At 49.2% G+C, this 15,414-nt stretch overlaps 1 long non-coding RNA gene across 1 annotated transcript; it reads left to right on the top strand.

Annotated features, from left to right (window-relative positions):
- Positions 1 to 466: 466 nt before the first annotated feature.
- On the top strand, positions 467 to 15,329 carry LOC122370953. The gene is made up of 4 exons (XR_006254643.1): positions 467 to 595; positions 14,386 to 14,521; positions 14,849 to 14,906; positions 15,218 to 15,329. It is a non-coding gene; the product is annotated as an uncharacterized LOC122370953 (long non-coding RNA).
- The last annotated feature ends 85 nt before the right edge of the window (positions 15,330 to 15,414 follow it).

Raw genomic sequence — 15,414 nt, 5'->3', positions numbered from 1 at the left:
CCACATTCTGCCGTCTATGACTACCGGAGTCCGAAAAACGACTTAAAAAAATATGCTGAGCTACAATTACATACGTGTAGACTAAGAGCTACAATTTAGTAGTCTATACTTACTTCAAATAAAAAGTACTGCGCTATATATGTCGTAATTATTTTCAGCTTTTCTATTGTTAAAATTTATTTCAATTCCATTTATTGACGTCATAAAATCTTATGGATAAATACTTTGAACGCAACTTTTGAATGAGATCATGCCTCATGGCATGCATACCATATCAATTTGAAGATACGACTACAATAATGGAAGGCACAAATTTGTAGAAAAATTGACAAATTATAAGTCAAAATAAAATCTATTTGAAAGAAGCTACAGCATTCATGATGTCATCAAATTCTTTTCTCTTTTACAAATAATAACATTTTTGCACGCGCACTTACCTCTTTTGACTTGTGTTGTGCAAGGCGATGACGAATTGTTGAATGGCAGACGGTTTTGGGATATATTTTTTTTTTGAGATTTTTGATGTTTTGGAATGTGTGGTCTCGTCTAATTCAAGCACAAGCATTTTCTTGTCGCTGACTGAGTCTGTATATCGGTGAGCTCTTTCACAACCCTAATGCATTATTCCTTTTCTGGCTACGGCAATGGCTGGCAATGGGTCAGGGTAGGGTCCTTGGCGGACCAATGGATGAACAAAGGATCGTCCTGATTTTTCGGCAATGTCTTTGCTATTTTCTTCAGATCAAGATGAATGTTATTCTGTTATACAAGCTTAAGGGATTAGGCAAACTGAGCTTGCTTTTAAACTGTTTTTGTTTGTTAATTGGGGCTTTTGGGCTACTAAGGTCATTTTGTGCTCATAATTAACTCAGTAGGCGGAACTATGGTCATGAGTACCCAAATATAGGAACGTTCCCATTTTTATACTTACTTACTTATACTTATAGTATGCGGAATTTAGGAAGGCCTTACGGCCTCTTGGATCCGGACGTGACGAGCTATGTGTCAGTGTGTCACTGCATCAGTCGTTGAAGTGTAAGGTGTACTTGGCGTGAGCCCAGTGTTTGTCAAGCCTGGCCTTGAAACTGTTGACAGAGGGCGCATCGACCACAGCAGGGGGCAGAGAGTTCCAGTCGTTTAGGACTCGTATGCTGAAGGCGTTCCGCCGCACCCTGGAGACAGCTCTTGGTTTGGACAGTTTCCACTCGTGTCCCCGAGTTCTGGTCGTTGTTGCCGCGGTAAAGAATTGGGATGGGTCAACATCCACTCCCCGTCGAAGCACCTGGTAGACCGAGATCATGTCGCCCCGTCGGCGCCGATAGTAGAGCGATGGCAAGTCCAGGCTCCGAAGTCTCTCCTCGTATGGCAAGTGGCGGATGCTGGCAACCAGTCTCGTGGCTCTCCGCTGTACACGCTCAATGCGCTTCTGATCTTCTCGGTTGAAAGGTCCCCACACCACGTTGGCGTACTCAAGGTGGGGGCGAACCATAGTCCGGTAGAGCATTGGAAGTGTAATCTCGTCAATGACTCCGAAAGATCGTCGGATGACAGTCAGGATGTGCGACGCTCTGGCTATGACAGCGGCGGCCTGTTCCCGAAACTTGAGCTGGCTGTCTATCTTGACTCCCAGGTCCTTTTCCACCAAAGTCTGTTCTAACTGGGTGTCTCCCATGTGGTATATATGATTGGCGTTTCGAAGACCCAGGTGCAGGGACTTGCACTTCGACTGGTTGAAGGGAAGCTGCCAGTTTTCGGACCATCTCAGCAGAGCGTCGAGGTCTCTCTGCAAGGTTACAGTATCCGCAGCCTGACCGACACTTCTATAGAGTTTTGTGTCGTCTGCGAATAGCTTAAGCCCTGATGAGACACAGGCCGGCAAGTCATTAACAAAGACCAGGAACAACAAGGGACCTAGAACCGTCCCCTGTGGTACGCCGCTGGTAATGAAACCCAGTCCGACTTTGTACCATTAATTGTCACGCGCTGCTGTCGGTCAGTAAGGAATGCCCTGATCCACTCGAGTAGGCGACCCCCAATACCACAAGATTGGAGCTTCAACAGTAGGCGCTGGTGGGGTACCGAATTGAACGCCTTACTAAAGTCCAAGTACAGGGCATCGACCGGGTCTCCTTCCTCCAGAGCACGGGTCCAATCTTCAACAGTTTCAAGAAGCTGCGTAGAACACGACCTCTTCTGTCTGAAGCCATGTTGCAGGTTGCTCAGCTGATCAGTATCGATGAGGAACGTCATCATCTGGTCACGAACCAATGATTCAAGGACCTTGCATGGCACGGCCGTCAATGTCACTGGTCGGTAATTTGCAGGGCTGTCCTTCACTCCCTTCTTAAAAATGGGGACGATCTCATCCCTGCGCCAGTCGCTTGGTAAGGTGGAGTTGTTCAATGAAGAACGGAAGAGGCGCGCCCATGGTTCTGCCATAACCAGTGCCGTTTCCCGCAGGATGCGAGGATGCAGTCCGTCCGGTCCCTGAGAGCTGTCTATCTTTAGGTTCAGCAGTTTCTCCCTGACCGCACCAGTGCTGATATTAATGTTGGTCAGTGGGGGTCCAGGGTAAACAGGTGGTGGTGCCGGCAGAACGGGGTCCTCGGTCGTGAACACGCTGTGGAAGAAGTGATTGAGCAGGTTAGCCTTATCACGATCCCCACGAATCATCGTTCCGTCCTCTGCTTTCAAGTCCTCCACTCTAGTCTTGGTCCGTAGTCGAGTGCCTGCATACCGCCAGAACCCTTTAGCGTTCGTTCGTAGATTCGTCGCCAGATGTCTCTCGAAATTCGCCCGCAGGTTCCGAGTGAGTGTTCGGAGCTTGTTGCGCGCACGACAGAATCGGGCATAGTCGATCGTGTCTCTGGTTTGCATGTACTGCAGCCACAGTGTCCGTTTTTGCTTCTTTAACCGAATGGCTTCGTCATTAATGTAGATATTCTTGTTTTTCCGTTTTGACTTGGTAAAGGGTATGCAAGTGGTAGAGTGTTCCAAGAGTTTGGCCTTGATAAAATCGTACATGGCGTGCGAATCTAGAGACGTACTTGATGGCCACTCTACTTCAGACATTAATTGGTTGAGCAGTGTGAAGTTACCCTTGTTGAAACTGAGGTGGCGCTCCAAAGACTCAGTGGGAGGACAGTAGCATGCCACTTGGAACTGGAGCATGATGTGGTCGCTTGTCCCCAAGCCAGGCAGATATTCCAAGTTCTTAACCATGGCCTCTTCAGATGACAAGATTAAATCAAGCGTGTGGGGTGTTTCACCGAGCCTAAATCTGGTAGGCTTGTCAACATGCTGGTAGAGAAATGCATCGTTCAACAGGTCAGCAAACCCATGTGAACAGTGCGAGGGAGGGGCTGAGGAAAGACCCACTTGCCAGTTGATCTGCGGCAGATTAAAATCGCCTGCAATAATTACATGTGTATATCTAGAGCTGGTAGCCTGCTTGAATAGAGATCCAATCTTGTTTAGATCTTCTTCGGCAGAACCAGAGGGGCTTCGATAAATACAGCCAAGTAGAAGGACATCAGAGCTAGCCAGCGGCATTTCTATCCAAAGCTGCTCTCTGAATGTTGAATCCTTAAAAACAACTTCAGATACCCGGAGTGATGATTTGGCATAAATGCAGACCCCTCTAATACCACTTGAGCCCAGCTTGGTTTCCGAGGGGTCAAAGTTCAGATACATGACGTAGCCAGGTACAGACAAAAGGGCTGGGGATATTGGGTGGAGTTGGGCTTTAGGTATGACTTCATTAAGTAAGATGAAGTCTGGTTCGTTTCCCGAAATAAACATGCAAAGGTCATCACGTTTCTTCACAAACTGGTCTGCATTTGCATACAGTACCTTGAGACCTTCTTCATATCTTGGTCCTGCCGGCCTGGATTGTCAGCACCTTTCCTGATCCGGGGTCTGGCCCGTCTGGGCCGTCGCTGGGGTTGCCAAGGTCCGCCTCTGAGATGCAGCATGTTGCTGGGGTGCTACCGCACCTTGTGGCCCACTCCGAACGAGTTCGGCTTCCACTGTCCGAGTCAGGTCCAGTTTTCTTGTCACAAGCCGACCCTTCCTGATGGTGAGGTTCACTTCACCTGCATCTGTCCTCCTTCGTAGCTCCTCTCGGAGGCGTCTACCCTCTTCCCTCTCTTTCCAGGTAAGGTCAGGTGAAAGGTATACATTTTTCCAGAGATCTGTCGACCGTAGTTGAGGCGCCAGTTTTAGCACGTCACTTTTAACCTCAGTGTTTTCAAGTCCCACTATCAACAGCCGTGGCTTCTCCTGACCCGGCTTGCCGACCCTGTATGCCTTTGTTACTCTCACATTGAGATGCATAGCATCACGGATTACCTCCCTAAACTTTTCTTTGTCTGCTTCCACTCGTTCAGCATACAACTCACTTGTTGGCTCCGGGAGGTTATGCACTACCACATTCAGCTTGCGCTTCTCTTTTTCTAAGAAGTCATCAAAGACACCTGCTATTGCCTTCTCAGTGCAGAAGCTGGTATTCTCCTTCCCTTGCGATGGAATCGCTTCAAACTTTTTGGCTGCTTTTTGCATCACCTCAGCGCTGCCCTTGACGGCCTCTGCGTAGGACGCCCTATCATCCTGGATTTTCTTGAAGGAGTGCTGTAACATTGTCTCCTGATCTCCGATGAGTTTGGCATGAGCACGCATGACCTTCTCCACCTTTTCCATTCGTTCATCTACATGATCTTTCAGCTGCTTGACACCACTCTGTGTCTCACAGTGCTCGTGGTGACTGTTGGCATCAATCTTTGCAAATGCTGTTTGCATGAAATCAATCAATGCATCAAGCTTTGACTCCAGTTTAGAAAGTCTGTTGTCCTCATCACTCTTGCCCTTAGTTTTGAGGCCTTGTTTACAGGCAGAACAATGCCAAGATAACACCTTGTGCTTCACAAGGGCATTGTAGCACTGCTTTGAAATGCCTTGACACTTAGAATGGAACCAGCGATCACACGTGCAGCACTGTACACCCATTTCCCCGTCTTTCACATCAGTGTCACAGATTGGGTTGCTCGGACCACCCTTGCACGAGTTTCTGTCCAAGTTTGGTACATACGGATCAGGGCTCGTGTTTGAAGACCTTGAGCCCCACAGTTTATAGGCATCACTACTGAGCCTCCTAATTTTGGGAGCCTCATCCTCTGTGGAATCTGTTGCAAGTGAGCTCAGTTGGGGGGCTCGTGCGACAGCACCAGCCACTTCTTTTATTTTATCTATCTGGTTTTCCTTGGAACCTAGCTCAAATATTCCACACGGTTCAGAAAAAGCACAGTTCCCTGCCTTACCTCCTTCAGCTCCTTCGGCAACAAAATCATTCACCTCGTTGCCGCCTCCACGTTTGCCGCCGCCTTGGCCGCCGGCGCCGCCGACCTCCACATTTGCATCCGACGGCGTCGATGGCGTCGCTGGAGATCCATTTGCGATCGTCGAATTGAGTGCATTTTCAGTTGCGGTCCGCTGTGGTTTCGACCTTGGAGGTTGAGGTGACCTCTGGACTAGCATCTTCGCTCATGAAGATAAGCCGACAGGTGAAATTGTGCCGTGGGTACCTAACTTATGTGTGCACTGATTGGGTCCTGTGAGAGTGAGAGCTCGACTGGACACGTCCGATCCCCGTGAAAGCGCGAGCCGAACTCATTTTTGGGAACGGAGTTCCCAAATATGGGAACGGGCGTTCCCGTTTATGGGAACGGAAGGCAATTTTTTCGGCCGTTCGCCCACTAAAACTCAAAAGTGCATCACGTCTCAAAAAAGTGCACGCTGATTTAAGTATCTACTAAATCTTCATAAAGTTATCTTTAATCTGACCGTGGAACAAGGAAATTGACCGTGGAATGATATTTTTAATGATTTTTTGAAAATGACAGAATGGTGGAAATATGGGTTATCAGTCGGGGGAGGTTTGGTCAATCGTTGTCATTTTCAGCACATGCCATTTTTGGCAACCATGTGCTAAAAATGACAACGCTATCAGCTATTTTTAGCAACGATGAAGCCGATTTCACTCCTCAGCGAGGAAATCACGATTTTGGAAATACAAGCACTGATTTTGGAAAAGAAGTGCTGCCACCTGGTGCAAGAAGAAGAAACCAGCTTTAATATGGCCGTTGTTTGTATGGTAGTCCAACGTTGAAGTATACCCTTTTTTCAGGGACGTCGACACCAGTCCGACTTTTCCGACTAGTCGGACCACTTTTTCGACTAGGCGGTGCCCTGCTGTGGCTCGCGGGGGCCCTGCTGCTGCGACCGCGGGAGCCCCTGCTGTGGCCGCGGGGGCCCCTGTTGGGGCTCTCGGGGGCCCAGCTGCGGCCACGGGGGCCCCTGCTGCGGCTCGCGGGGGCCCCCGTTGGGGCTCTCGGGGCCCTGCTGCGGCCACGGGGGCCCCCTGCTGCGGCCACGGGGGCCCCCTGCTGCGGCCACGGGGGCCCCGCTGCGCCTCGCGGGGCCCTGCTGCGGCTCGAGCCCCCCCCCCTGCTACAGAATGCGGGGGCCCTGCTGCGCCTCTGGGGCCCTGCTAGACACCGCGGGGGGCCTGCTGCGGCCCGCGGGGGCCCCTTCTGCGGCTCGCGGGGGCCCTGCTGCGACCCGCGGGTGCCCTGCTGCGACTACGGGGCCCCTGGTGCGGCCACGGGGGTCCCTGCTGCGGCCACGGGGGCCCCTGCTATAGAATTCGGGGGCCCTGCTGCGCCTCTGGGGCCCTGCTAAACACCGCGGGGGCCTGCTGCGGCCCGCGGGGGCCCTGCTGCAGCCCGCGGGGCCCTGCTGCGGCCGCGGGGGCCCCTGTTGGGCTCTCGGGGGCCCTGCTGCGGCCACGGGGGCCCCTGCTGCGGCCACGAGGGGCCCGCTGCGGCTCGCGGGGGCCCTGCTGCGGCTCGGGGGGCCCCTGCTACAGAATGCGGGGCCCATGCTGCGCCTCTGGGGCCCTGCTAGACACCGCGGGGCCCTGCTGCGGCCGCGGGAGCCCCTGCTGCGGCTGCGGGGGCCCCTGTTGGGGCTCTCGGGGCCCTGCTGCGGCCACGGGGGCCCCTGTTGCGGCCACGGGGGGCCCCGCTGCGGCTCGCGGGGCCCTGTTGCGGCTCGCGGGGCCCTTCTGTAGCTTGAGAGGGCCCTGCTGCGGCTCTCGGGGGGCCCTGCTACGGCTCGGGGGGCCCATGCTGTAGAATGCGGGCCCTACTGCGGCTCGGGGGGCCCTGCTGGGGCTCGCGGGGCCCCTGCAGCCCGCGGGGGCCCTGCTGCGGCCGCGGGAGCCCCTGCTGCGGCCACGGGGGCCCCCTGTTGGGGCTCTCGGGGGCCCAGCTGCGGCCACGGGGGCCCCTGCTGCGGATCGCGGGGGCCCTTCTACAGACCTTGGGGCCCTTCTGTAGCTTGAGGGTGCCCTGCTTCGGCACGTGAGGCCCTGCCTCGCCACGTTTGGGCCCATGGTTCGCCAGGGCCCTTCTGCGGCCCGTGGGGCCCCTAGTCTTGCAGACCGCGGGGCCCTACTGTGACTGGCGGGGAACCTGCTGCAGACCGCGTGAGGCCCTACTGCGACCCGCAAGGACCCTGTTGTGGCCCGCGAGACAAAACTGCAACTCAAGGGGCCCCCTGCTACGGCTCACCGGGGCCCTGCTGTAGGGGGGGGGGGTTGCTGCGGCCTATGGGCCCTTCTGCGGCACACGAGGACCCTGCTGCGGCCCACGTATTGGGTTTCTCACAAAGTGACATCAAAGCTTCCCTGGCCGGCGGCTGCCCCCTCCCCACTTTTCGTGACGTTCCTACACCCCTGGTCGACGGTATCAAGATAATTCCCTGTGCCGAAAAGGATAACATATAGTGTCACTACTCTAAAACAATGTATTTAAAAAAAATGTCGACTTTAAAAACAAGAGTAATTTTCAACATTGGTTTAAAAATTAACAAAAGGATCATGTATTGAATGACAATGATTAAAATCATCTTCGAATAATATAACCTAGTTATATCATTTAATAAATATTTATTAAGCCAAATATAACGTAAGTATATATGACTGAGAAAACCAAATTATATGTTTACACATAAATATTATTCTTGCTATGGAAAGAGGGAAGCAGAACTGAGTTGATCCCTGTTGCCCACGTGAGTCAACTCGGCCGACTTGGCGCGGGTTCAGAGTGCTGCGAGTGCCTTTTAACCTATAATTTCTGTTGATTTCCTTGAATTGTATAATTTCGAAACCATGAGTGGTCGTTCGAGCAAAAGAGCTTACACATCTGGGCAGGGCTGTGGAGTCGATAGATTTTCGGCGACTCCGACTCCGACTCCGACTCCGGCTTTCAAAAACCAGCTCCGACTCCGACTCCGACTCCGGGCAGAATTGTCGACTCCGACCGACTCCAACTCCCGACCTCGACTCCGCAGACCTAGCAGGGCTGCGGAGTCGACAGATTTTCGGTGACTCCGACTCCGACTCCGGCTCGGGTTTCTAAAATCGACTCCGACTCCGACTCCGACTCCGGTCAAAACTGTCGACTCCGACCGACTCCGACTCCGACTCCGACTCCGCAGCCCTGCATCTGGGTGTCAGAAACGAAAGCGGAAGATGCTACGAGAATTCAAAGACATTCGAAGAAACTCTCCTCATATTTTCGGCCCAGTGCACAGTGGGGATTTTTCCGATCTAGCACGTCTTTATTCGTAGAGGGCAAACCATAGGTAATATTGTAGCCAGATTGTGCACAGATGTTGGCTGGTGTGTTCTGGTGAGAATTTTACCTGTAAATGTGCATAGTCAACATAGTATAGGGGGTTCCCCGGCTCAGCCGTTTGGCCCCTGATCAAGCTAGAGCTTCGCGGAAAAATCAAGCGTGCTGCCTATGACGAAATGAGGCCGAATATATCCAATTTCAAAGTTCAAGGCCATTAGTTGACTTTCCAAGTCAGTTTAATGACCCAACTACAGTTGGGAAATCGAGACCTCTTGAAACTTCGCATAGTTAGGGTGTTACGGGGTATTTTGGGGTGCTGATCACGAATTTCATGCTAATTTTGATCACAGACGATGTCTTTATGCATTTAGGCCAGGTCGGGTCAGGTCAGGTTAGATCAACCATTAGGCGTCCTGCAGGCCATTCATAGTAGGTGTCACCTACTACTGATAGCTTCGTAACATGGTACGAAGGCACCAGAACTACTTCGTAAATATTTAAATGGTTGCTAAATTCGAAATCAGCACCAAAAAGTACCATAGAAACAAGTAAAACCCGAAAAAGTGAACCAAGGTCACCAAAGGTCCTCTCCGTGGCCGAGTGGATAAAAGCGCCGGAATTCGACGCTAAGCCGGTGGTGAGAGCCCGGTTCAAGCCCCGGTGCGGGCGGCCACATTTAGCTCCTACGTGTAATGGCGTGCGTGTCTGTGGCAGGGGCCGCACAGAAGCCAGGTAGCGTGAGTGAGCGGAGGGGATCGTGTCCAGTCGTGAGGGCACGTTAAACGTTCGGACAAAATTCTGCCATACAACTGGAATTGCGCGATCGGGTGGTGGGGTCAGGGTCAGCACAACAAGCTATGCTTAGTGCGGGCTCTGACTCCTCAAATCCACCCATTCAACCATTCGGACTAAATTTATAAAAAAGGTCAATGACCTTGACTTGACCTTCACGTGACCTTGTCACCCACCATAATGCATGGCACCAACATCATTTCACATATTTGAGCGTTTAAAACCACAAAAAGACTGGTAACCGCGGATAATGTGAACTGGCATACGCCGAATCACGATTCCGGCCAAACATGGTCTCGAGAAATATGCCACAGGTCAAAGGTCAGTTGGGTCAGAGTCATGAAAGTTTTAGGTTAGATGTAAAATTGATGATCTCGAGGGCAACGAAAGTTTCGTCGCGATCGGCCGCTTTTTGCGCGAGTAATTTGCGGAAAACCATGGGGTTTTATCCGACCCCTCCCCCTCCCCACAAGTGCAAGGGTTAATAAGGTTACGGTATGTATTATTTACACTTGTCATCATATTCCTAATGAATGTGTCTCAGAAAATACGTGAATCACGAAGTAAAATTATTCGCCTATGTCCGGAACATACCTATATCGTGCTGTTTGCCCTAGCGCTCCTAGAGTGAGGTGTTAAGATACTCTAATGTGAATATTCCGTGTTCAGGCAAGTTCCGGCAGCCAAACTAGGCGTTGACTTGTGCAGGAGAAAGTGCCGAATTTGATAGGATATATTTCGGAGTGGAAAAGTGTGGAAAACATTGTTGATTTCCTACATTTATTTAGAATACCATTCCTTCCACATGGTGTCTGTAAGGGTTTTTGTAAATGGCATTTTTGTGACCTTAGTAAGGTTGTGGCATACTTTCTGTTTGCCATTCCATTCCCAATAAAGGTGCCTTTCAGAAGATATGCAACTTAAGACCTCGCAAGATTAAAACTAACAGGACAGGACAATGAAATTGAGCTATACTTTCGGGCCTTACTGACCCCATGGCCCATTGAATAATCACGCACGAGTGTTAACTTTGGGCGCATTTTTCCTAGTCTTACTGTGGACATACAGATAAAACAATGCCATATATGAAAAATTCAGACATTTCTTAGCCCCACTGACACAAAAAATAAACAAAAATCCAAAAAAGATTTTTTGAATTAAGAGGCGCTAGATCGGGAAAATCCCCACTGTGCAGTGTCAGGTAAATAGGTACTGCACTACATGCATATGCAAATTGCATTGTGCTCACCATTGAGTAACTGTACTACTCTGAAATCTGAATATTTATGTATTATGGTAGTGGTTGTACTCGTGTCCCGTTGTGCTCATATGCAAGGCCGACGTCATGTGCGCATGTTATGTATTTGGAGCAAAATCAGAGAATTTAGCATGAAACTTGGCCGAAATCGGGGATCGGAGAGTATGGAGTATGCTGCTGCAAATGCCACGCGTGCGCACAGAACTCGCTCGCCGTGCATTTATGTGCCGGGCTACCACCGCCTGGAACCGCTTGCCAGCCGAGCTCAGGAGGAGTCGTTTATTGTGTCACCCACGGTGGTGAATCGCGAGACATGGGGAGTAGATGTGCTCAGTTTTATCGCATTTTAGCAATTTTGTAAAGCGCACAACGCAGGGTGTTGTTATAAAACGATAAAAAGCAATCGCCCCGAGCTTTAATAGAAGCAGATAACCACAATTTGAATGATGTTTCCAATGTCAAAATGCTGAAACATTTATTTCTTTTATTCTTTTTGGCCATGGGCCTGGGCCCCATGGGCCTCGCCATGGGCCTCGCCAACAGAAAGTTATTAATTTTATTTACATTTAGCTTTTTTATGTGAATTTGGGCCTCTCTCGAAAAAATAGTGGGCCCAATTCGCTGACTTTGGTTTTTGATAGGGGGTACCTTGACCCCCGGCCTTCGCCCCCCCCCGCAACAGTTTCCATAAATTGGCACCCCTGCACTATACATTTGTATACTCATGTATGTATGTAAATGTACGTTGGGAAGCCGTTCGACACCTGGGGGCCCCCACCGGTGGGGGCCCCCCGAGAAAAAGTCGGACCAGTTTTCCTTACGCGTCGACGCCCCTGCCTTTTTTGTGGCCTTAAGTTGGAACTTTAAATTGAAGCATCCGAAAATGATCGATATTGATCGAAATCATGATGTTGATGAAAAAAATAATATATTAAGTTGAGAGAGGAGGCCATTTTATCCAGATGCGGTGGTTTACTTCTTGAAATTATTTTTGCTTACGACGACTGCCATGTAATGAGGGATAATTAGCAGCCGTCATTAGCAAAAATAATTTCAAGAAGTAAACTACTGCATCTGGATAAAATGGCCTCCTCTCTCAACTTAAAATATTATTTTTTTCATCAACATCATGTTTTCGATCAATATCGATCATTTTCGGATGCTTCAATTTTAAGTTCCAACTTCAGGCCACAAAACAAACTACCATACAAATAACGGGCATATTATAGCTGGCTTCTTCGTCTTGCACCAGGTGGCAGCACTTCTTTTCCAAAATCAGTGTTTATCTTTCCAAAATCTTGATTTCCTCGCTGAGGAGTGAAATCGGCCTCATCGTTGTCAAAAATAGCAGAATCGTTGTCATTTTTAGCACGTGTGACAAAAATAGCACGTGCTAAAAATGACAACGATTGACCAAACCTCCCCCGACTGTTATACGACATTTAACATGCAATTTTAAGGAAAATGAAGCATTTTTTAGTTTGAGGTAAAGTATAATAATTTTCGCCTGGTTATGAACTTTCATACTATCGACACCAGATGCTGACAAATGCAAGCGAAGACGCGGACGGTCCCGAGGTAATATTGTTGACTTTTGGTGTCGGGGCGGACGATCGTGTGGAATGTGAGTGAATTTACCGAGCTATTGTTGTAAACTCAGTTTAAGCGGTTGAAAATTATCCAGCTGTATTTTATCAACCCTGAAAGACATATTTTATTTGGATGTTAGCTGTTTAGCGTTGCGTCATGAGCGTGGTTTTTGCCTTCGGTATTTTTAAGCACGATCGTTTTGGGGGAATTTCTTTTATGCAGGTCGGCCTGTGTGGCTTATTCATAATTTTTATGCTGATTTTGATCATTTCTCGTGCCCATCCTACCAGGTTTTTTGCCACTTACACTCATTAAGAAAGGAAAAAAGTAGATTTATATTGGGACTAGGTGTTTTGAGAGTGAAACATTTCAGCGTTCCCATTTTTGGATACTTACTTGTGCTCGTCAACTATCAGTGTTAAACAGACAGGTGTTTTACATGCCTCCACCCTCGGCGCGGACGGTGTATATAGGCATGGAAGACCTTGTTGAACATCGCTGAGCGTTGTGAATAACGTAATCCTGCAGAGGGGGGCGTGCCCGCTGCGGGATCGACGGGAATAAGAGCGCAGAAGACCCGGCGAAACATGCGGTGGTCTTGCCGGAAAGGTCATCTTATGATTGTTGCGTTAACAATAACCTGCGGCGTTGGACGTGATGCTTGGAAAAGGGCCACCTTTAACATGGGGATTAAAACTGAGATAGCCATCTTGTAGCCCGTGTCCGAAAACCTGTCTGAATACCTCCTTACGGCCGATTTCGGCCTCCATTCGTAGTTATCGGCAATTTTAAAAGAAAATACGCCAGGAATGCGTCCTTATCCCAGGAATGCGTTCTTATCCGACAATACAGCCACCCGCGGCGAGGCTTTGGTTTTTTACCAATCAGCTCCAACCAGCTCAGCTTTAACCAATCAGCTTATCTGACACAATCCGACGAGTCTGTCTTCTGAACGCTGATTGGCTTGAGTGTGACGTCATCGCTATGCCATCATACAGTAGGTGCCGTAGAGAGTATCAACATAGTACCAATATGTTAAATAGTTTTAAATACTTTTTCGCGAATTGTGCACTTCTGGCACCAGTTTTAAAAAGAAAATGAAAAATAATAATGTCAAAATGAAAAACAACGATATCTTCATATTTCACGAAGGTGGCCCTTTTCCTTTAATGAAAAGAGCCCGTGAAAGGCGTCGGTGAAATCGTTCCCAATTTTGGGTACGCCGTTCCTATAATAAGGAACGCTTGCAGCGCCAGTGTACGAGAGCGTTCCCAAATTTGGGCACGCGGCCCCGGCGGTGGACTGCTTTAGAAATAGAGGAACGATTTGAAGCTATGATGGGCCTTACAATATCAAACTCTTTCCCAACAAGCTTGAGACAAATATCAGGCGGTTCACGATCGTTTTATATTTTTTGGACGTCATTTCACGGTTCTTCTTCTTGTTTTAAATAATGCCTACATGGCGTTCCCATATTTGGGTTTATCGTTCCCAAACATGGGAACGAAAATGCATTCCCAAAAATGGGCACGCTTGACCATAGTTCCGCCTACTGAACTGTTTTTATATAATGATTCCATGACATTCTGTTGCATTGTTTTTATGTGTTGCCGCTATGTCCATCTATTGACATCTGGGTAAAAAATGAGATGCCTTCCTAGATTGAAGCTGCTGATGGATATTTGAGGTTATTGACAATTTTGGGCTGTGTTTGGACTGGCGGTGTTTGGTGTGGAAACTGGAATTTCCACGCTGAGGAATTCACAATTCCTCAAAGAGGACATTCATGCAGTGCTAGGTGGGAGGAATCACATGAAATCCTATAAAACCCCGAGGAAAGCTAATAGCTATGAGTGCTGAGAATAGTCCAAGGAAAATTCCCCAATGTAGAAGAGTGAAAGGAAGGAGCTGCCCGAATGAAGCGTTGATCTGCATCAAACAATTTAGGCCAGTAGGCTTTTTTGATGGTACAGGGTGATGGGTGATGGTATAAGGTGGCTTATTACGATCTCAGGTTTTGCCAGTACTAACAAACCATATGCTTTGCAGGATAAGCTGCATTGGCTTGCAATTTCTGTGAACAAGACATTGCAATTCATCCAGTGATGGAAGAGAATTATGAGAATCACGTAGAGGGAGGCAATGAATGGGGCTATGGCTATTCTGACCAGTATGGGCCCACACAGTAAGTAATGGAATGGGGAACTGAGTGAATTCATTTTTGTTTTTCAGCTTTGCTTGTATATTTGTCTGACAACACTTTAATCCTTCATAGCAGTCAGTTTGCTTTCATGATTGAATAGGCAGTTTTCTCTCTAACTGAACTTTTAATGGGGCATTCAATATTCATTTGACAAGATCATGTAACTTAGATGCTCTTAATGATTCCAAATACATATGCAAGATGTGAGTAATAAGTATTATCAATGATGATATTTCCTGGCTAGTTCTGGAGCCCACTGCTATCCATGCTGTGAACTTTTTTCACAGTTTATTGTCTGATGTTTCACAGGATCTCACAATGGCAAGGTTTCAGCGGTGGATTCGGGGGCTCTTGGCAAGGATGGCAGGTAAGATGCAAACAACTGGGGTGAAAACATCAGTACCTATTTATAGCAGACCACATGAAATATTGACAGAAGCTTTGGGTGTGATGATATGCAGGAATAAATTTTCCTGCTATGGGTGTATTAGGAGTGTTTATTGACTATTTCAATAGGTATTATTTTTTTCTAGCATTGCTCAATTTTGATGTTTTTTTGTATCTCATCACTGTTTTTCCATGTTTTGACACAAGTGTTGGATGGACGCATTATATATGGAGTGTCGCTAACTCGCAAGGTTTGCAGCATTCTCACACCGACCTCCCTCCTCTCTGCAGCGGTTCCCTCGGCCGGGGCCGGGTTGGTACGGACCGCGCGGTCCCGGCTGGGCACCTCCGGCCAGCGGAGTGAACGGCTGGCCCGGACCGCGCGGACCGCGTGGTGGAGGACCAGCGGGTGCCGGCGGGCCGCCCGGGGGTGCCGGCGGGCCGGCCGCGCCGCCCGGCGGACCCCCCGGCGGGCCGCGGCCCCCGGC

Source organism: Amphibalanus amphitrite, unplaced genomic scaffold, assembly GCF_019059575.1.
Source record: "Amphibalanus amphitrite isolate SeventyFive unplaced genomic scaffold, NRLGWU_Aamphi_draft 001189F_arrow, whole genome shotgun sequence".
NCBI lineage: Eukaryota > Metazoa > Arthropoda > Thecostraca > Balanomorpha > Balanidae > Amphibalanus > Amphibalanus amphitrite.
Note: the sequence above shows the minus strand (reverse complement) of the source record. Positions and strands in the feature narration are given on the sequence as shown.